Source organism: Mustelus asterias, chromosome 4, assembly GCF_964213995.1.
Source record: "Mustelus asterias chromosome 4, sMusAst1.hap1.1, whole genome shotgun sequence".
NCBI lineage: Eukaryota > Metazoa > Chordata > Chondrichthyes > Carcharhiniformes > Triakidae > Mustelus > Mustelus asterias.
Window position 1 is genome coordinate 71,414,799 of NC_135804.1, and position 23,116 is coordinate 71,437,914.

At 50.7% G+C, this 23,116-nt stretch overlaps 1 protein-coding gene across 1 annotated transcript in view; it reads right to left on the bottom strand.

Moving 5' to 3' along the window:
• LOC144492777 (docking protein 4-like) overlaps positions 1–23,116 on the bottom strand; it is a 471,703-nt gene that overhangs the window by 69,463 nt on the left and 379,124 nt on the right. The window lies entirely within an intron of this gene.

Below are 23,116 nucleotides of genomic sequence, written 5' to 3' on the forward strand. Positions count from 1 at the left end.
GGAGATGCCTGGGCTTCTTCCCGTATTACGCCCAGTGGGTCCCCAATTATGCGGATAAAGCCCGTCTGCTCATCAAATCCACCTCTTTTCCCTTGACGGCAGAGGCCCGCCTGGCCTTCGACTGCATCAAAGCAGACATCGCGAAGGCTACGATGCATGCTGCAGACCAATCCATCCCGTTCCAGGTGGAAAGCGATGCGTCTGACTTCGCCCTAGCCGCCACCCTTAACCAGGTGGACAGACCCGTGGCCTTCTTCTCACGAAATTCGACACTCCTCTGTCGAGAAGGAGGCCCAAGTCATAGTGGAAGCTGTACGACACTGGCGCCACTACTTAGCTGGTAAACGATTCATCCTACTCACGGACCAACGGTCAGTTGCATTCATGTTTAATAACACGCAGCGGGGCAAGATCAAAAATGATAAAATATTGAGGTGGAGAATCGAGCTTTCCACCTACAATTACGACATCTTATACTGGCCCGGGAAGCTCAATGAGCCCCCAGACGCCCTGTCCCGGGGAATATGTGCCAGTGCACAAATAGACCAATTACAGACTCTCCACAATGACCTCTGCCACCCCGAGGTCACCAGGTTTTTTCACTTCATTAAAGCCCGTAACCTGCCCTACTCCATTGAGGAAGTCAGGTCTATAACCAGACACTGCCAGGTCTGCGCAGAGTGCAGACAGAGCACACCTCATAAAGGCCACCCGCCCTTTCCAACGCCTAAGCGTTGACTTCAAGGGCCCCCTCCCCTCTTCTGACCACAACATATACTTCCTCAACGTCATTGACGAATATTCACATTTCCCCTTCGCTATTCCCTGCCCGGATATGACCTCGGCCACGGTCGTCAGTGCCCTGCACAGCCTGTCAACCCTGTTTGGTTTCCCTAGCTATATCCATAGCGACCAGGGATCCTCCTTTATGAGTGATGAGCTGCGACAGTACCTGCTCTCCAAAGGCATAGCCTCGAGTAGGACCACCAGCTACAACCCCAGGGGGAACGGACAGGTAGAGAGGGAGAACGTGACAGTCTGGAAGGCCGTTTTACTAGCTCTGAGGTCCAAAGGTCTTCCAGTCACCCACTGGCAAGAGGTCCTCCCTGATGCACTATACTCGATTAGATCACTCCTTTGCACAGCTACCAATGCTACCCCTCATGGAAGAATGTTTGTTTTCCAAAGGAAGACCTCACCACTGTGCTACCATGCAGGCAAGCTGTGTGTCCGGGCAAGCTGTGGGGATTACAAATAGTGTGACATGAACCCAATATTCCGGTTGACGCTGTCCTCATGTGTGCGGAACTTGGCTATCAGTTTCTGTTCAGCGACTCTGCGCCGTCATGTGTCGTGAAGGCCGCCTTGGAGAACGCTTACCCGAATATCAGAGGCTGAATGCCCGTGACCGCTGAAGTGCTCCCCAAGAGGAAGTGAACAGTCTTGCCTGGTGATTGTCGAGCGGTGTTCATTCATCCGTTGTCGCAGCGTCTGCATGGTTTCCCCAATGTACCATGCCTCGGGACATCCTTTCCTGCAAACACCCGTCAACTCAACACTCTGATCAAGACCTTTGATCCGAACCTTCAGAGCACCCTCCGTGCTCTCATCCCACGTACTCCCCGCGTTGGAGATCTCCACTGCCTCCCGAAGATACACAAGGCAAACACACCCGGCCGTCCCATCGTATTGGGCAATGGGACCCTGTGTGAGAACCTCTCCGGCTATGTCGAGGGCATCCTGAAACCCATTGTACAAAGAACCCCCAGCTTTTGTCGCGACACTCCGGACTTCCTACAGAAACTCAGCACACATGGAGCAGTTGAACCAGGAGTACTCCTCGTCACAATGGATGTCTCGGCACTCTACACCAGCATCCCCCACGACGATGGCATTGCTGCAACTGCCTCAGTACTCAACGCCAATAACTGCCAGTCTCCAGATGCAATTTTACAACTCATCCGCTTCATCCTGGACCACAATATCTTCACCTTCAACAACCAGTTCTTCATCCAGACACACGGAACAGCCATGGGGACCAAATTCACACCTCAATATGCCAACATCTTCATGCACAGGTTCGAACAAGACTTCTTCACCGCACGGGACCTTCAACCGATGCTGTACACTAGATACATAAGACCATAAGACATAGGAGCGGAAGTAAGGCCATTCGGCCCATCGAGTCCACTCCACCATTCAATCATGGTTGATTTCAACTCCATTTACCCGCTCTCTCCCCATAGCCCTTAATTCCTCGAGAAATCAAGAATTTATCAATTTCTGTCTTGAAGACGCTCAACGTCTCGGCCTCCACAGCCCTCTGTGGCAATGAATTCCACAGACCCACCACTCTCTGGCTGAAGAAATTTCTCCTCATCTCTGTTCTAAAGTGACTCCCTTTTATTCTAAGGCTGTGCCCCCGCGTCCTAGTCTCCCCTGTTAATGGAAACAACTTCCCTACGTCCATCCTATCTAAGCCGTTCATTATCTTGTAAGTTTCTATCAGATCTCCCCTCAACCTCCTAAACTCCAATGAATATAATCCCACGATCCTCAGACGTTCATCGTATGTCAGGCCTACCATTCCTGGGATCATCCGTGTGAATCTCCGCTGGACCCGCTCCAGTGCCAGTATGTCCTTCCTGAGGTGTGGGGCCCAAAATTGCTCACAGTACTCCAAATGGGGCCTAACCAGTGCTTTATAAAGCCTCAGAAGTACATCCCTGCTTTTGTATTCCAAGCCTCTTGAGATAAATGACAACATTACATTTGCTTTCTTAATTACGGACTCAACCTGCAAGTTTACCTTTAGAGAATCCTGGACTAGGACTCCCAAGTCCCTTTGCACTTTAGCATTATGAATTTTGTCACCGTTTAGAAAATAGTCCATGCCTCTATTCTTTTTTCCAAAGTGTACGACCTCGCACTTGCCCACGTTGAATTTCATCAGCCACTTCTTGGACCACTCTCCTAAACTGTCTAAATCTTTCTGCAGCCTCCCCACCTCCTCAATACTACCTGCCCCTCCACCTATCTTTGTATCATGGGCAAACTTGGCCAGAATGCTCCCAGTCCCGTCATCTAGATCGATGACATTTTCTTCCTTTGGACTCATGGTGAACAATCACTGAAACAACTCTATGATGTCATCAACAAGTTCCATCCCACCATCAGACTCACCATGGACTACTCTCCAGAATCGGTTGCATTCTTGGACACACGCATCTCCATTAAGGACGGTCACCTCAGCACCTCACTGTACCGCAAGCCCACGGATAACCTCACGATGCTCCACTTCTCCAGCTTCCACCCTAAACACGTTAAAGAAGCCATCCCCTATGGACAAGCCCTCCGAATACACAGGATCTGCTCGGATGAGGAGGATCGCAACAGACACCTCCAGATGCTGAAAAATGCCCTCATAAGAACAGGATATAGCGCTCGACTCATCGATCAACAGTTCCGATGCGCCACAGCGAAAAACCGCACCGACCTCCTCAGAAGACAAACACGGGACACGGTGGACAGAGTACCCTTCGTCGTCCAGTACTTCCCCGGAGCGGAGAAGCTACGGCATCTCCTCTGGAGCCTTCAACATGTCATTGATGAAGACGAACATCTCGCCAAGGCCATCCCCACACCCCCACTTCTTGCCTTCAAACAACCGCACAACCTCAAACAGACCATTGTCCGCAGCAAACTACCCAGCCTTCAGGAGAACAGTGACCATGACACCACACAACCCTGCCACAGCAACCTCTGCAAGACGTGCCGGATCATCGACACGGATGCCATCATCTCACGTGAGAACACCATCTACCAGGTACACGGTACATACTCTTGCAACTCGGCCAACGTTGTCTACCTGATACGCTGCAGGAAAGGATGTCCCGAGGCATGGTACATTGGGGAGACCATGCAGACACTACGACAACGGATGAATGAACACCGCTCGACAATCACCAGGCAAGACTGTTCTCTTCCTGTGGGGGAGCACGTCAGCGGTCATGGGCTTTCAGCCTCTGATATTCGGGTAAGCGTTCTCCAAGGCGGCCTTCGCGACACACGACAGCGCAGAGTCGCTGAGCAGAAACTGATAGCCAAGTTCCGCACACACGAGGACGGCCTCAACCGGGATATTGGGTTCATGTCACACTATTTGTAACTCCCACAGTTGCGTGGACCTGCAGAGTTTCACTGGCTGTCTTGTCTGGAGACAATACACATCTTTTTAGCCTGTCTTGATGCTCTCTCCACTCACGTTGTTTGTATCTTAAAGACTTGATTAGCGGTAAGTATTCGCATTCCAACCATTATTCATGTAAATTGAGTCTGTGTCTTTATAAGCTCTGTTTGTGAACAGAATTCCCACTCACCTGAAGAAGGGGCTTGGAGCTCCGAAAGCTTGCGTGGCTTTTGCTACCAAATAAACCTGTTGGACTTTAACCTGGTGTTGTTAAACGTCTTACTGTGTTTACCCCAGTCCAACGCCGGCATCTCCACATCATGCCCCGTAGGTGCCCCAGGGACCACGACGACCCACAACCCCACACCCCCAACCCCTGTATACAGCACGCCTGAGCCCCAGGAGCCGCCACCACACACCCGACATTCGGAAGGGACGACAGACGACTCGAGCGACTACGGCCTGGCGCCTGAACCAACACCGCGGCTACCGGAACCAACCAACACCACAACCGGCACGACAGCGGTAACTGCCGCAGATCAAGCCCCCAGAGAGACTGAATTTGTAATTCTGTAAATATCGTTCCACCCACCTCACCCCCACCGGACTCTTTTTTAAAAGCTGGGGGTGAATGTGGTAAACCACTGTTAAGCTTATTGCCTGTGTGTGTGTGTGAGACATGCCTGGACATGCCCCTGCCGGCCCTGCCTGAGACTCCTCCCCCCCCCCCGCCTCAGTCTCTGGACCAGTTCATCAGCATGGGTGTGCTCCAAGTCTTTTGTGAATAAAAGCCTACTTGTTCTTGCATACAAACTAGTCTTTGCTTGATTGATAGTCCATCACAAACACACTCACATCTCGCTCACTCTGACAAACATAATCTCAGCTCTCTCTCTCTCTGCCAAACACACACACATCTTGCTCACACTGAGAAACACAATCAAAGCTCTCTCTCACTCTCTGACAAATACACTCACAGCTCTCTCTCCCGGCAAAACACACTCACATCTTGCTCACTTTGACAAACACACACACATCTCTCTCTCTCTGCCAAAAACACACACACATCTCGCTCATGGTGACAAACACAATCACAGCGCTCTCTCTCTCTTTGCCAAACACAATCACAGCGCTCTCTCTCTCTTTGCCAAACGCACTCATCACTCTCTCGCTCACTCTGACACTCTCACAACTCTCTCTCTCCCATCTGCCAAATACACTCACAGCTCTCTCACTGACAAACTCAAAGCTCTCTCTCTCTCTCTCTGCCAAACACAATCACAGCTCCCTCTCACTCTCAGCCAAACACGCTGACAAACACTCACTGTTCTCAGTCTCACTCTGACTAACACACTCACGGCTCTCTTTCTCCCCAACTCTGCGAAATACACGCAAATCTCTCTCTGTCAATCATACTCACAGCTCTCTCTGTTAAACACATTCCCAGCTCTCTGTCTATCTGCCAAACACAGTCACAGCTCTCCCTCTTTCTAAACCAGTGGTTCCCAAAGGGTGCGGCGCGCCACACTGGTGCGGCGAGAGAGAGGATGGCAAGTGTGGTGGGAAGATTCAAGGACAATCAAAGAAACATTTATACATGGATAGATATTTTTCCAAAGCGAGAGCAAGAGCATCAAGTGATGCTGAGGACGATGTCCCATGATCATATTATAAAGTAGTTGTGTTCTATGTTATGAATCAAGCACTGCTAGGAGTTGTTTTTTTTTGTTTTTGAATGTATTTCTTATCAATAAAAAATTTGGTGTGGCGTGAGCAAATTTTTATTCCGCAAGTGCGGCCCAGTGAAAAACGTTTGGGAACCACTGCTCTAAACACACAAACTGCGCTCACTCTCTCTCTGCCAAACACACTCACATCTTCCTCACCCTGACAAACACAATCACACCTCCCTCATTCTGAAAAGCACACTCACAGCTCTCCCTCTCTCTGCCAAACACACTCACAGCTCTCCCTCTCTCTGCCAAACACACTCACAGCTCTCCCTCTCTCTGCCAAACACACTCACAGCTCTCCCTCTCTCTGCCAAACACACTCACAGATCTCTCTTTCTCTCTCCGCAAAATACACTCACAGCTCACTAACGCTGTCAAACACACTCATAGCTCTGTCTCTCTCTACCAAACACACCGCTCTCTCTCTCTCTGCCATACACACTCACAGCACTCTCTCTCTCTGCCATACACACTCACAGCTCTCTCTCTCTCTCTCTACCAAACACACAGCTCTCTCTCTCTCTGCCATACACACTCACAGCACTCTCTGTCCGTGCCAAACACACTCACAGCTCTCTCTGTCTCTACCAAACACACAGCTCTCTCTCTCTCTGCCATACACACTCACAGCTCTCTCTGTCTCTGCCAAACACACTCACAGCTCTCTCTGTCTCTGCCAAACACACTCACAGCTCTCTCTGTCCCTGCCAAACACACTCACAGCTCTCTCTGTCTCTGCCAAACACACTCACAGCTCTCTCTCTCCGCCAAACACACTCACAGCTCTCTCTCTCCGCCAAACACACTCACAGCTCTCTCTCTCCGCCAAACACACTCACAGCTCTCTCTCTCTGCCAAACACACTCACAGCTCTCTGTCCCTGCCAAACACACTCAGAGATCTCTCTTTCTCGCTCTGCCAAACACACTCACAGCCCCCTCGCTCTGCTAAACACACTCTCAGCTCTCTCTCTCTCTCTCTGTCAAACACATTCACAGCTCTGTTATTCTCTCAGCCAAAAACACTCATAGCTCTCATTGTCTCTGCCAAACTCTCTCTCTGCCACATTTCCAGCTCTCTCTCTCTCTGCGAAACACACAGCTATCTCTCTCTGCCAAACACATTCCCAGCACATTCTCTCTCTACCAAACACACTTACACCTCTCTCATTGCCAAATACACTCACGCCTCATAGGCTTTTATTCGCAAAAGACTTGGAGCACACCCATGCTGACGAACTGGTCCAGAGACTGAGGCAGGGGGGTGGGGAGCAGTCACCTTTATACCGGCACCGGGTGGGGGAGGGGGGGGAGGAGTCTCAGTCAGGGCCGTGTCCAGGCATGTCACACACACACACACACACACAGGCAATAAGCTTAACAGTGGTTTACCACAACACTCACAGTTCTCTCTCTCGCTCTGCCAAACACACTCAAAGCTCTTTCTCTCTCTGCCAAACACACTCACAGCTCTCTCTGGCAAGCACACTGTGGTGAACCATCGTTGGTTCCCACTGGGGTTGTTCTAATGTTGTTGTTGGGCTAGGGTGTTCACACTGTGGGATTGTTCTAATGTTGTTGTTGGGCTAGGGTGTTCACACTGTGGGATTGTTCTAATGTTGTTGGGCTAGGGTGTTCACACTGTGGGATTGTTCTAATGTTGTTGTTGGGCTAGGGTGTTCACACTGTGGGATTAATACACCTGTGGTTGTTACTGTTGTGGCACATCCCAGTCGGGCTCCGCCTCCTGGGAGAGGTATAAGACCCCCTGCTCGGGCGGGACCTCGTCAGTCTGGAGTGGTGTACTTACGTTCTAGTAGTTCCATTGTTAGGCAATAAAAGCCTTCAGTTACCGAAGCCTTGTGTCTTGTGTTCGATTGACGTGCATCAATTTTATTGCCTAACACTAAGCTCTCGACGGAAAGGAGAGTATGGAACAAATGCTAAAGCCAGAGCGTCTGACGCTGGATCCACGTGCGGTGGGCGCCTCTAACACCTTCGACCACTGGCTGAAGTGTTTTGAGGACTACCTGGCAGCCTCTGCAGCGGTCATCACAGATGACGACAGACTCCGGGTCCTCCATGCGAGGGTAAGCGACACTGTCTACCTCGCGATCCGTGCGGCCACCACTTACCCGAGGGCCCTCGAGCTTTTAAAAAAGCGCTACACGAGACCTTCCAACGAGATCCACGCTCGTTACCTCCTCGCTACACGACGTCGGCAGTCGGGCGAAACCATGGAGGATTACGCCAATGAGCTCTTGCAGCTTGCCAGGGGCTGCGACTGCAAAGCTGTGTCGGCTGAGCAGTATATGTATGACCTCGCCCGAGATGCGTTTGTGGCAGGGGTAGGGTCTTCGTACATCCGTCTCAAGCTGCTGGAAAAGGGGAATCTCAACCTGACCCAAGCTATGGAGACGGCTGAAATGCTTGAGGCGGCTTCGAAGAGCTTGGTCCTGTATCCGGAGGACCACGTGGAGACAACGTGGCAGGAGCAGTCACAAATCCCTCCTCGCCCCACGGGCTCGAAGTGCAGTGTTATGGCGTCCTCCCATGTAGACCTGACGACGGCGGCAGCCCCAGGCGGCCCGCGGTGCTACTTCTGCGGAGGAACCAAGCATCCACGACAAAAGTGTCCTGCTAAAGCGGTGGTCTGTAATCAATGCGGTAAAAAGGGGCACTACGCGAAGGTGTGCAGATCAAAGCCCAAGAACGGCAGTGCAGCCTGTGACCCTCCAGAACGGGGATCATTACCATCGACATCGAAGTACCCACGGGGTTCATCCACGTGCGAGTCCAGGACGACGCCATTGTGGTCGACGGAGTCGGAGGAGGATGACCACCAGGAGTCGCTACGCTTGGCGCCCTCAACCATGTGCGATTCATGGGGGCGGCCATTTTGGTCGACGACGACAAGGAGCGACCAGCAGGGGTCCTCAGCATCGACCTCAGCTGCCTGCAGTGACGTTCAAGGGCCAACGGTGGCGTCGATCACCCTGAACCAGGCTAAGCACCACAGGCTTGACTGTTCAATGATGGACATAAAGGTAAATGGTCGTGCAATTTATTGTCTGTTTGACAGCGGGAGCACTGAGAGCTTTATTCACCCTGACACTGTAAAGAGGTGTGGACTCCAGGTTCAACCTGCCAAGCAGACAATTTCTATGGCATCACGGTCCCGGTCTGTCCCTGTTCAAGGACGTTGTGTGGTAACTCTGAAAGTGCAGGGCACAATTTACGAGCGATTCAGGCTCCTTGTGCTGCCGCATCTTTGCGCACCAATTCTCCTCGGACTAAACTTTATGGTCCACATGAAGAGTGTGATCCTACAGTACAGTGGGCCACTCCCTTCGCTGACAGTAGGGGACCAGCTGCAGCCTCCAAATTGTCCAAAGCGCCCCGCATGCAATCTTTCTACATTAAAGATCACCACACCCTCTTTATTCAAGAATCTGGTACCAGGCTGCAAGCCCATCGCTACTAAAAGTAGGCGTTACAGCGCTGAAGATCGGATCTTCATCAGATCTGAGGTTCAGCGGCTCCTCAAAGAAGGGATCATACAGCCCAGTGTTAGTCCGTGGAGAGCACAGGTTGTGGTGGTTAAGAGCGGGAACAAACCCCGGATGGTCATTGATTACAGTCAGACCATTAATCGATATACGCAGCTGGATGCGTATCCTCTCCCGCGCATATCTGATATGGTCAATCAGATTGCGCAGTACCGGGTGTTCTCCACCATAGACCTTAAGTCCGCCTACCACCAACTCCCCATCCGCCCAGAGGACCGACACTACACGGCTTTTGAGGCGGATGGTCGTCTGTATCAGTTTCTTAGGGTTCCATTTGGTGTCACCAATGGGGTCTCGGTCTTCCAGCGTGCTATGGACCGAATGGTGGACCAGAACGGGCTGCGGGCTACCTTCCCGTACCTGGATAATGTCACCATCTGCGGCCGTGATCAGCAGGACCATGACACAAATCTCCAGAACTTTTTACGCACTGCATCTCGCCTGAATTTGACCTACAACAGGGAGAAGTGTGTATTCCGTACGCGCCGGTTAGCCATCCTGGGATACGTAGTTGAAAACGGGGTCATTGGCCCTGATCCCAACCGTATGCGCCCCCTTGCTGAACTTCCTTTGCCCGCTAGCGCAAAAGCACTGAGGAGATGCCTAGGCTTCTTCTCCTATTATGCGCAGTGGGTCCCCAACTACGCGGACAAAGCCCGTCCGCTTATTAAGTCCACGACTTTTCCACTCACGCCAGAGGCCCAATTGGCCTTCAAGGCATTGAAACACGACATTGCGAAAGCCACGATGCACGTGGTAGACGAATCCATCCCTTTTCAGGTGGAAAGCGATGCATCTGATTTCGCCCTGGCCGCCACACTAAACCAGGCAGGCAGGCCCGTCGCGTTTTTTTCCCGCACCCTCCAAGGTCCCGAAATTCGGCATTCAGCGGTGGAAAAGGAGGCCCAGGCCATTGTGGAGGCCGTCAGACACTGGCGCCATTACCTGGCGGGGAAGCGGTTCACCCTGATCACGGATCAGCGATCCGTGGCGTTTATGTTCAATAATACGCAGAGGGGCAAGATCAAGAATGACAAGATCTTGCGGTGGAGAATTGAGCTCTCCACCTATAATTACGATATCATGTATCGTCCAGGGAAACTCAATGAGCCCTCGGATGCCCTCTCGCGCGGAACATGCGCTACTATGCAGGAGGATCGCTTGAACGCCCTCCATAATGACCTGTGCCATCCTGGGGTCACTCGGCTCTACCACTTCATCAAAGCCCGCAACCTGCCTTACTCGGTGGAGGACGTCAGGTCAGTGACAAGGAGCTGTCGGATTTGCGCGGAATGCAAACCGCACTTTTACCGACCTGACCGGGCACATTTGGTCAAGGCCACTCGCCCCTTTGAGAGGCTGAGTGTGGATTTTAAGGGCCCCCTTCCCTCAACAGATCGGAACGTGTACTTTCTTAACATCATAGACGAGTACTCCCGGTTCACGTTTGTTGTCCCCTGCGCGGACACGTCGACTGCCACGGTGATCAAGGCATTCCGTGATCTTTTTACCCTGTTCGGGTACCCCAGCTATATACATAGCGACAGGGGCTCGTCGTTCATGAGTAATGACTTGAGGCAATTCCTGCTCTCATACGGGATTGCCTCTAGTAGGACCACGAGTTACAACCCTAGGGGCAATGGACAGGTGGAAAGAGAGAATGCTACAGTCTGGAAGGCTGTCCTATTGGCGCTGAAGTCCAAAGGCCTTCCAGTCTCCCATTGGCAGGAGGTCCTCCCAAATGCGCTTCACTCCATTCGCTCCCTCCTGTGTACGGCAACCAATGCTACTCCCCACGAGAGGATGTTCTCATTCCCTCGGAAGTCGTCCTCGGGGATATCTTTACCAGCCTGGTTGACGTACCCAGGACCCGTCCTTCTGCGGCGACATGTAAGGGCCCGCAAGTCCGACCCCTTGGTCGAACAGGTCCACCTCCTCCACGCCAACCCTCAGTATGCCTATGTGGCATATCCTGACGGGCGAGAGGACACAGTCTCGATCCGAGACCTGGCGCCCGCAGGGGACGTAGCAACTCCTGTCGCTCCCATACCCCCAGTCACGAATCCCCTATCGCTTATTTCTCCCCCGGACGTGGCGCGGTCAGCACCGGGACCAGTGCATAACAGTTATACTCCAATGCACGGCTTGCCTGAGACTCGGAGATCGGCGCCATCGCAGAATGTACCGGGATCCCCTGCACTACCGCTTCATCAGGGTCAACCGGCCCGTGAGTCCGCGAGAGGACAGCCGGACGCTGTTTTGGAGAGAACGCCACCGCAAGCACCTACTCCGGTGTCACCGCCGGTATTGAGGAGGTCACAACGACGGTGCGGTCCTCCAGACCGTCTGGACTTATAATCTGTTGACTTTTTTTTAGTCTGTTTTCGCACCCCGCCGGCCTTTGTTCTCAAAGGAGGGGTGAATGTGGTGAACCATCGTTGGTTCCCACTGTGGGGTTGTTCTAATGTTGTTGTTGGGCTAGGGTGTTCACACTGTGGGATTGTTCTAATGTTGTTGTTGGGCTAGGGTGTTCACACTGTGGGATTAATACACCTGTGGTTGTTACTGTTGTGGCACATCCCAGTCAGGCTCCGCCTCCTGGGAGAGGTATAAGACCCCCTGCTTGGGCGGGACCTCGTCAGTCTGGGGTGGTGTACTTACGTTCTAGTAGTTCCATTGTTAGGCAATAAAAGCCTTCAGTTACCGAAGCCTTGTGTCTTGTGTTCGATTGACGTGCATCATTCACTGCTCTCTCTCTCACTCTCTCTGCCAAACACACACACAACTCTCTCTCTCTGTGAAACCCATTCTCAGCTTCCTCCCTCTCTGCCAAACATACACACAGCTCTCTCTCTTTATCTATGAAACCCATTCTCAGCTCACTCCCTCTCTACCAAACGCACACACAGCTCTGTCTCTCTGCCAAACACACTCACAGCTCTCTCTCTGCCAAACACACTCTCAGCTCTCTCTCACTTAGCCAAATACCCCCACAGCTCTCCCTGTCTGTGCCAAACACTCACAGCTCTCTCTCTCTCTGCCAAACCCTTTCTCAACTCTTTCCCTCTCTGCCCAAAACACTCCCAGCTCTATCTCTCTCTCCGTCTCTGCCAAACACATTCCCAGCTCTCTCTCACTGTGCCAAAAACACTCTCAGCTCTCTTTCTCATTCTCTGCCAAAGAATCTCCATTACAAGAATCTCCATTACAAGGGAGGAAGTGTTAGGTTTTTTAGGTACCATTAAAACTGACAAATCCCCAGGGCCTGATGGCATCTATCCTAGACTGCTCAGGGAGACAAGAGATGTAATTGCTGGGCCTCTGACGGAAATCTTTGTCTCTTCATTGGACACAGGTGAGGTCCCTGAGGATTGGAGGATAGCGAATGTAGCACCGTTGTTTAAGAAGGGTAGCAGGGATAACCCGGGTAATTATAGACCAGTGAGCTTGACGCCTGTGGTAGGGAAGTCGTTGGAGAGGATTTTTAGAGACAGGATGTATGCGCATTTAGAACGGAACAATGTCATTAGTGACAGACAGCATGGTTTTGTAAGAGGGAGGCCGTGCCTTACAAATTTGGTGGAGTTTTTTGAGGAAGTGACAAAAACAGTTGACGAAGGAAGGGCCGTGGATGTCGTCTATATGGATTTCAGTAAGGCATTTGACAAAGTCCCCCATGGCAGGTTGGCTAAGAAGGTTAAGGCTCATGGGATACAAGGAGAGGTGGCTAGATGGGTCAAAAACTGGCTTGGCCACAGGAGACAGAGGGTAACAATCAAAGGGTCTTTTACCGGCTGGAGGTCTGTGACCAGTGGTGTTCCGCAGGGCTCTGTACTGGGACCTCTGCTATTTGTGATATATATAAATGATTTGGAAGAAGGTGTAACTGGTGTAATCAGCAAGTTTGCGGATGACACGAAGATGGCTGGAATTGCGGATAGCGATGAACATTGTCGGACAAAACAGCAGGATATAGATAGGCTGGAAAATTGGGCAGAGAAATGGCAGATGCAATTGAATCCAGATAAATGCGAAGTGATGCATTTTGGAAGAACTAACGTAGGGGGGAGTTATACAATAAATGGCAGAGCCATCAAGAGTATAGAAACACAGAGTGTGTGCAAGTTCACAAATCCTTGAAGGTGGCAGCACAGGTGGAGAAGGTGGTGAAGAAGGCATATGGTGCGCTTGCCTTTATAGGACGGGGTACAGAGTATAAAAGCTGGAGTCTGATGTTGCAGCTGTATAGAACGCTGGTTAGGCCACATTTGGAGTACTGCATCCAGTTCTGGTCGCCGCACTACCAGAAGGATGTGGAGGCTTTAGAGAGAGTGCAGAGAAGGTTTACCAGGATGTTGCCTGGTGTGGAGGGTCTTAGCTATGAGGAGAGATTGGGTAAACTGGGCTTGTTCTCCCTGGAAAGACGGAGAATGAGGGGAGACCTAATAGAGGTGTACAAAATTATGAAGGGTATAGATAGGGTGAACAGTGGGAAGCTTTTTCCCAGGTCGGAGGTGACGATCACGAGGGGTCACGGGCTCAAGGTGAGAGGGGCGAAGTATAACTCAGATATCAGAGGGACGTTTTTTACACAGAGGGTGGTGGGGGCCTGGAATGCGCTGCCAAGTAGGGTGGTGGAGGCAGAAACGCTGACATCGTTTAAGACTTACCTGGATAGTCACATGAGCAGTCTGGGAATGGAGGGATACAAACGATTGGTCTAGTTGGACCAATGAGCGGCACAGGCTTGGAGGGCCGAAGGGCCTGTTTCCTGTGCTGTACTGTACTGTTCTTTGTTCTTTGTTCTAACACACTCAGAGCTCTCTCTCTCTGCCAAACACACTTGCAGCTCTCTCTCACTCTACCAAACACACACCGTTCTTTCTCTCACACTCTGCCAAATACTCCACAGCTCTCCCTGTCTGTGCCAAACACACTCACACCTCTCTTTCTCTGCCAAACACACTCGCACCTCTCTCTCTCTCTGTCAAACACACTCAGATCTCTCTCTCCCTGCCAAGACATTCACAGCTCTCTGGGTCTCTCCCTGCCAAACACACGCACATCTCTGCCACACATATTCCCAGCCCTCTCTCTCTGTCAAACACATTCCTTGCTCTCTCTCTCTGCAAAACACTCACAACCCTCTCTCTCTCTCCCAAACAGCTCTCTCTCTCTGCCCTCCACACTCACAGCTGTCTCTCTCCCTGACAAACCCATTCACAAGTTCTCTTCCTGTCTGCCAAACACACTGTAAGAAGGAGCTTAAGAACATAAGAAATAGGAGCAGGAGTAGGCCATCTAGCCCCTCGAGCCTGCCCCGCCATTCAATAAGATCATGGCTGATCTGACGTGGATCAGTACCACTTACCCGTCTGATCCCCATAACCCTTAATTCCCTTACCGATCAGGAATCCATCCATCCGCGCTTTAAACATATTCAGCGAGGTAGCCTCCACCACCTCAGTGGGCAGAGAATTCCAGAGATTCACCACCCTCTGGGAGAAGAAGTTCCTCCTCAACTCTGTCTTAAACCGACCCCCCTTTATTTTGAGGCTGTGTCCTCTGGTTTTAACTTCCTTACTAAGTGGAAAGAATCTCTCCGCCTCCACCCTATCCAGCCCCCGCATTATCTTATAAGTCTCCATAAGATCCCCCCTCATCCTTCTAAACTCCAACGAGTACAAACCCAATCTCCTCAGCCTCTCCTCATAATCCAAACCCCTCATCTCCGGTATCAACCTGGTGAACCTTCTCTGCACTCCCTCCAATGCCAATATATCCTTCCTCATATAAGGGGACCAATACTGCACACAGTATTCCAGCTGCGGCCTCACCAATGCCCTGTACAGGTGCATCAAGACATCCCTGCTTTTATATTCTATCCCCCTCGCAATATAGGCCAACATCCCATTTGCCTTCTTGATCACCTGTTGTACCTGCAGACTGGGCTTTTGCGTCTCATGCACAAGGACCCCCAGGTCCCTTTGCACGGTAGCATGTTTTAATTTGTTTCCATTGAGATAGTAATCCCATTTGTTATTATTTCCTCCAAAGTGTATAACCTCGCATTTCTCAACGTTATACTCCATTTGCCATATCCTCGCCCACTCACTCAGCCTGTCCAAATCTCTCTGCAGATCTTCTCCGTCCTCCACACGATTCACTTTTCCACTTATCTTTGTGTCGTCTGCAAACTTCGTTACCCTACACTCCGTCCCCTCCTCCAGATCATCTATATAAATGGTAAATAGTTGCGGCCCGAGTACCGATCCCTGCGGCACGCCACTAGTTACCTTCCTCCAACCGGAAAAACACCCATTTATTCCGACTCTTTGCTTCCTGTCGGATAGCCAGTCCCCAATCCACTTTAACACACTACCCCCAACTCCGTGTGCCCTAATCTTCTTCAGCAGCCTTTTATGGGGCACCTTATCAAACGCCTTTTGGAAATCCAAAAACACCGCATCCACCGGTTCTCCTCCATCAACCGCCCTAGTCACATCTTCATAAAAATCCAACATGTTCGTCAAGCACGACTTTCCCCTCATGAATCCATGCTGCGTCTGATTGATCGAACCATTTCTATCCAGATGCCCTGCTATCTCCTCTTTAATAATGGATTCCAGCATTTTCCCTACTACAGACGTTAAGCTGACCGGCCTATAGTTACCCGCCTTTTGTCTCCTTCCTTTTTTAAACAGCGGCGTAACATTAGCCGTTTTCCAATCAACCGGCACTACCCCAGAATGCAACGAGTTTTGATAAATAATCACTAACGCATCCACTATTACCTCTGACATTTCTTTCAATACCCTGGGATGCATTCCATCCGGACACAGGGACTTGTCCAGCTTCAGTCCCATTAGTCTACCCAGCACTGCCTCTCTGGTAACATTAATTGTATTAAGTATTCCTCCTGCTGCCAACCCTCTATCGTTAATATTTGGCAAACTATTTGTGTCCTCCACCGTGAAGACCGACACAAAAAACTTATTTAAAGACTCAGCCATATCCTCATTTCCCACTATTAACTCCCCCCTCTCGTCCTCCAAGGGTCCAACATTCACTCTAGCCACTCTATTCCTTTTTATATATTTATAAAAACTTTTACTATCATTTTTTATATTAATTGCTAGCCTAGCTTCATAGTCTATCCTTCCTTTCTTTATCGCTTTCTTAGTCTCTCTTTGTTGTTTCTTAAATTTTTCCCAATCACTTGTTTCTCCACTATTTTTGGCCACTCTGTACGCAGCTGTTTTTATTTTAATACTCTCCTTTATTTCCTTCGTTATCCACGGCTGGTTCTCCCTTTTCTTACAATCCTTGTTTTTTGCTGGAATATATTTTTGCTGAGAACTGAAAAGGATCTCCTTAAAAATCCTCCACTGTTCCTCAGCTATCCTACCTGCCAGCCTGCTCTCCCAGTCTACCTTAGCCAATTCATCCCTCATCCTATCATATTTCCCTCTGTTCAAACAGAGGACACTGGTTTGGGACCAAACTTTCTCCTCTTCCATCTGAATCAGAAATTCGACCATATTGTGGTCACTAGACCCAAGAGGGTCCTTCACAATAAGATCCTTAATTCTACCTACCTCGTTACACAATACCAGATCCAAAATAGCTCGTTCCCTCGTCGGTTCCGTAACATGCTGTTCAAGGAAACTATCCCGACAGCATTCTAAGAACTCTTCCTCCATTCCACCCTTACCGACTTGAGTCTGCCAGTCAATGTGCATGTTGAAGTCCCCCATGATTATTGCCGTTCCGTTTTTACACGCATCCCTTATCTGCTTGTTTATAGCCCTCCCTACCTCAACATTATTATTTGGGGGCCTATATACCACACCTACTAGTGTCTTTCTCCCTCTACTATTCCTCATCTCTACCCATAATGATTCCACGTTTTGTTCCTCAGAGCCTATGTCATCCCTCAGTACTACCCTGATATTATCTCTTATTAATAGCGCGACCCCACCACCTTTTCCTTCCTGTCTATTCTTCCTAAACGCCTGATACCCCTGGATATTCATCTCCCAGTCCTGGTCACCTTTCAGCCACGTTTCTGTAATGGCCACTAGATCGTACCCACTTGTGCTGGTTTGCACCATCAACTCATTTACCTTGTTCCGAATGCTTCGTGCATGCAGGCAAAGTGTCCTTATTCCAGCTTTTATCTGGACCCGCTTTGATGAGTCGCGAACACCCTCTCCCTCTACTCCCTTATCTAAATTACCGCCTTCATTCACTTGCACCCTCTCCTCTACCATTAATTTTGTAATTCCCCTTACCCCTGCATCCTCCCCCCCATCAATTAGTTCCTTGATCCTAGTCAACTCTTCTAGCTCCCCTCCCCTTAAGGCTCCTTGAAGACACTCCTTGAAGTAGCTTAAGACTCCGAAAGCTTGTGGCTTTTGCTACCAAAAGCACGGTAGCACAGTGGTTAGCACTACTGCTTCACAGCTCCAGGGCCCCGGTTCGATTCCCGGCTCGGGTCACTGTCTGTGTGGAGTTTGCACATTCTCCTCGTGTCTGCGTGGGTTTCCTCCGGGTGCTCCGGTTTCCTCCCACAGTCCAAAGATGTGCGGGTTAGGTTGATTGGCCAGGTTAAAAATTGCCCCTTAGAGTCCTGGGATGCGTAGGTTAGAGGGATTAGTGGGTAAAATATGTGGGGGTAGGGCCTGGGTGGGATTGTGGTCAGTGCAGACTCGATGGGCCAAATGGCCTCCTTCTGCACTGTAGGGTTTCTATGATTTCTATGATATACCTGTTGGACTTTAACCTGGTATTGTTAGACTTCTTACTGTGTTTACCCCAGTCCAATGCTGGCATCTCCACATCATGCCAAACACACTCACAGCTCTCTCATGGCTCTCACTCTGTCTGCCGAACACACTCACACCTTTCTCTTTCTGTGCAATAAACACTTACAGCTCTCTCTCTCTGCCAAACACACTCACAACTCCCTCTCTCTCTCTGCCAAACTCATTCTGAGCTCTGTCCCTCTCTGCCAAAAACACACACAGCTCCCTCTCTCTCTCTAGGCCAAACACATAAATCTCTCTGACTCTGACATTCACAGCTCTCTCCCTCTCTCACAAACACATTCACAGCTCTCTCTCTAACAAACACACTCACAGCTCTCTCCCTCTCTCTAACAAACACACTCACAGCTCTCTCCCTCTCTCACAAACACATTCACAGCTCTCTCTCTAACAAACACACTCACAGCTCTCTCTCTCTCTCACAAACACACTCACAGCTCTCTCTCTCTCTAACAAACACACTCACAGCTCTCTCTCTCTCTCACAAACACACTCACAGCTCTCTCTCTCTCTAACAAACACACTCACAGCTCTCTCTCTCTCTCTAACAAACACACTCACAGCTCTCTCTCTCTCTAACAAACACACTCACAGCTCTCTCTCTAACAAACACACTCACAGCTCTCTCTCTCTCTCTCTCTAACAAACACACTCACAGCTCTCTCTCTAACAAACACACTCACAGCTCTCTCTCTCTCTCTCTCTAACAAACACACTCACAGCTCTCTCTCTCTCTAACAAACACACTCACAGCTCTCTCTCTCTAACAAACACACACAGCTCTCTCTCTCTCTCTCGAACAAACACACTCACAGCTCTCTCTCTCGAACAAACACACTCACAGCTCTCTCTCTCTCTCTCTCTAACAAACACACTCACAGCTCTCTCTCTCTCTAACAAACACACTCACAGCTCTCTCTCTCTCTCTAACAAACACACTCACAGCTCTCTCTCTCTCTAACAAACACACTCACAGCTCTCTCTCTAACAAACACACTCACAGCTCTCTCTCTCTCTCTCTCTAACAAACACACTCACAGCTCTCTCTCTAACAAACACACTCACAGCTCTCTCTCTCTCTCTCTCTAACAAACACACTCACAGCTCTCTCTCTCTCTAACAAACACACTCACAGCTCTCTCTCTCTAACAAACACACACAGCTCTCTCTCTCTCTCTCGAACAAACACACTCACAGCTCTCTCTCTCGAACAAACACACTCACAGCTCTCTCTCTCTCTCTCTCTAACAAACACACTCACAGCTCTCTCTCTCTAACAAACACACTCACAGCTCTCTCTCTCTCTCTCTAACAAACACACTCACAGCTCTCTCTCTCTAACAAACACACTCACAGCTCTCTCTCTCTCTCTAACAAACACACTCACAGCTCTCTCTCTCTCTAACAAACACACTCACAGCTCTCTCTAACAAACACACTCACAGCTCTCTCTCTCTCTCTCTAACAAACACACTCACAGCTCTCTCTCTCTCTCTAACAAACACACTCACAGCTCTCTCTCTCTCTAACAAACACACTCACAGCTCTCTCTCTCTAACAAACACACTCACAGCTCTCTCTCTCTCTCTCTCTCTAACAAACACACTCACAGCTCTCTCTCTAACAAACACACTCACAGCTCTCTCTCTCTCTAACAAACACACTCACAGCTCTCTCTCTCTAACAAACACACTGTGGTGAACCATCGTTGGTTCACCACTGGGGTTGTTATTGTGTTACTGTTGGGCTAGGGTGTTGTTGTTATGGGGGTTGTACTATGTTGTTGGGTTAGGGTGTTTACCTGTCCTAAGTGTTATCATGGCACACTCCAGTGGGGTCCCGCCTCCGGTGGCAGGGTATAAGACCCCCTGCTCCGGCAGGACCCCTTCAGTCTGAACGGGTGAATTTGTGTTAGTAGTTTCATTGTTAATGTATTAAAGCCTTCAGTACTAAAGCCTTGTTTCCGGGTGCTCATTGAGGTGCATCAATTTAATACATTAACTGAGAATATGGAACAGATCCTAAAACCGGATCGTCTGACACTGGACCCACGTGCGGTCGGTGCAGCTAACACGTTCGAACATTGGTGGAAGTGCTTCGAGGACTACCTGGCAGCCTCGGTAGCTATCACTACAGACAGTGATAGACTCCAGGTCCTCCACGCAAGGGTAAGCGACACGATTTACCTAGCCATTCGTGCAGCTTCCACTTACCAGGGTGCCGTCGAGCTCCTAAAGAATAGGTACATTACGCCACCCAACGAGATTCACGCTCGTTATCTCCTCGCTACACGACGTCGGCAGTCGGGCGAGACCATAGAAGACTACGCCAATGAACTCCTGCAGCTTGCCAGGGGTTGTGACTGTAAGGATGTCTCCGCCGAGCAGTACATGCAAGACCTCGCCCGAGACGCGTTCGTAGCAGGGGTAGGGTCCTCGTACATCAGACTTAAATTATTAGAAAAGGGGAAACTCAACTTGACCCAGGCAATGGGGATGGCCGTGAGGTTGGAGGCGGCGTCGAAGAGCTTGGCGCTGTACCCCGAGGACCACGTGCAGTCAACGTGGTTGGAGCAAGCTCTGCTCCCTCCTCGCCCCGCGAACCCGCGCTCCCAGATCGATTCGACGACGGCGGCAGCTCCAGGTGGCCAGCGATGCTATTTTTGCGGTGGGGCCAAGCATCCACGGCAACAGTGTCCGGCAAGAACGGCAATCTGCAGCCAGCGCGGTAAAAAAGGCCACTACGGCAAAGTCTGCAGGTCCAAACCTAAAAACGGCAGTGCAGCTTGTAACCCTCCAGAACGGAGACCATCTCTTTCGGCGCTGCAGTACCCACGAGGTCCGACCATGTGCGATCTCAGGACGGCGCCATCGTGGCAGACAGAGGAGGAGGAAGACCACCAGGAGTCGCTGCGCTTGGAGCCCTCGGCCACATGCGATTCATGGGGGCGGCCATCATGGTCCACGACGACTAGGAGCGACCAGCAGGGGTCCTCAGCATCCACATCGGCAGCATGCAGCAGCGACCAGCAGGGGTCCTCAGCATCCACATCGGCAGCTTGCAGTGACGCCCAGGGGCCAACGGTGGCGTCGATCTCTCTGGATCAGACCAGGCATTACAGACTGGAACATTCTATGATGGAGGTAAAGGTTAGTGGCAGAACTGTAAATTGTCTGTTTGACAGTGGGAGCACCGAAAGTTTCATACACCCTGAAACTGCTAAAAGGTGTGGACTCCGGGTTCTCCCTGCCAAACAGACAATTTCCATGGCATCACAGTCCCGGTCTGTACCGATCCAAGGACGATGTATGGTAACTCTTGAGGTACAGGGCACAGTTTACGAGCAATACAGGCTCCTTGTGCTACCTCACCTTTGCGCGCCAATTCTCCTCGGACTAAACTTTATGGCCCACATGAGGAGTGTGATCCTACAGTACGGTGGGCCACTCCCTTCACTGGCAGTAGGGAACCAGCCGCAGCCTCCAAATTGCCCAAAGCGCCCCGCGTGCAATCTATCCACCCTGAAGATCACGACACCATCCCTTTTTAAAAATCTGGTACCTGGCTGCAAGCCCATCGCTACTAAAAGTAGGCGTTACAGCGCTGAGGACCGGATCTTTATTAGATCTGAGGTTCAGCAGCTCCTCAAGGAAGGGATCATACAGGCCAGTGCTAGTCCGTGGAGAGCGCAGGTCGTGGTAGTCAAAAGCGGGAACAAACCTCGGATGGTCATCGACTATAGTCAGACCATTAATAGATACACGCAGCTGGATGCGTATCCTCTCCCGCGCATTGCTGATATGGTCAATCAGATTGCGCAGTACCGAGTGTTTTCTACCATAGACCTTAAGTCCGCCTACCATCAACTCCCCATCCGCCCAGAGGACCGACAATATACGGCTTTTGAGGCGGATGGTCGTCTATACCAATTCCTCAGGGTTCCATTTGGTGTCACCAATGGGGTCTCGGTCTTCCAGCGTGCTATGGACCGAATGGTGGACCAGAACGGGTTGCGGGCTACCTTCCCGTACCTGGATAACGTCACCATCTGCGGCCATGACCAGCAGGACCACGACACGAATCTCCAACACTTTCTACGCACTGCATCTCGCCTGAATCTGACCTATAACAGGGAGAAGTGCGTATTCCGTACGCGTAGGTTAGCCATCCTCGGATACGTGGTGGAAAACGGGGTCATTGGCCCTGATCCAGACCGTATGCGCCCACTCACTGAACTTCCCTTGCCCGCTAGCACGAAAGCACTGAGGAGATGCCTCGGGTTCTTTTCGTATTATGCACAGTGGGTCCCCAACTACGCGGACAAAGCTCGTCCGCTCATTAAGTCCACGACCTTCCCACTTACGCCGGAGGCCCAATTGGCCTTCAAGGTTTTGAAAAGCGACATCTCGAAAGCCACGATGCACGCGGTGGATGAATCCATCCCTTTCCAGGTGGAGAGTGATGCATCGGACTTCGCCCTAGCCGCCACACTAAACCAGGCAGGCAGGCCCGTCGCGTTTTTTTCCCGCACCCTTCAAGGCCCAGAGATTCGGCACTCAGCGGTGGAAAAGGAGGCTCAGGCCATTGTGGAGGCAGTCAGACACTGGCGCCATTACCTGGCAGGTAAGCGGTTCACCCTGATCACGGATCAACGATCCGTGGCGTTTATGTTCAGTAACACGCAGAGGGGCAAGATCAAGAACGATAAGATCTTGCGGTGGAGAATTGAGCTCTCCACCTATAATTACGATATTATGTATCGTCCAGGGAAGCTCAATGAGCCCTCGGATGCCCTCTC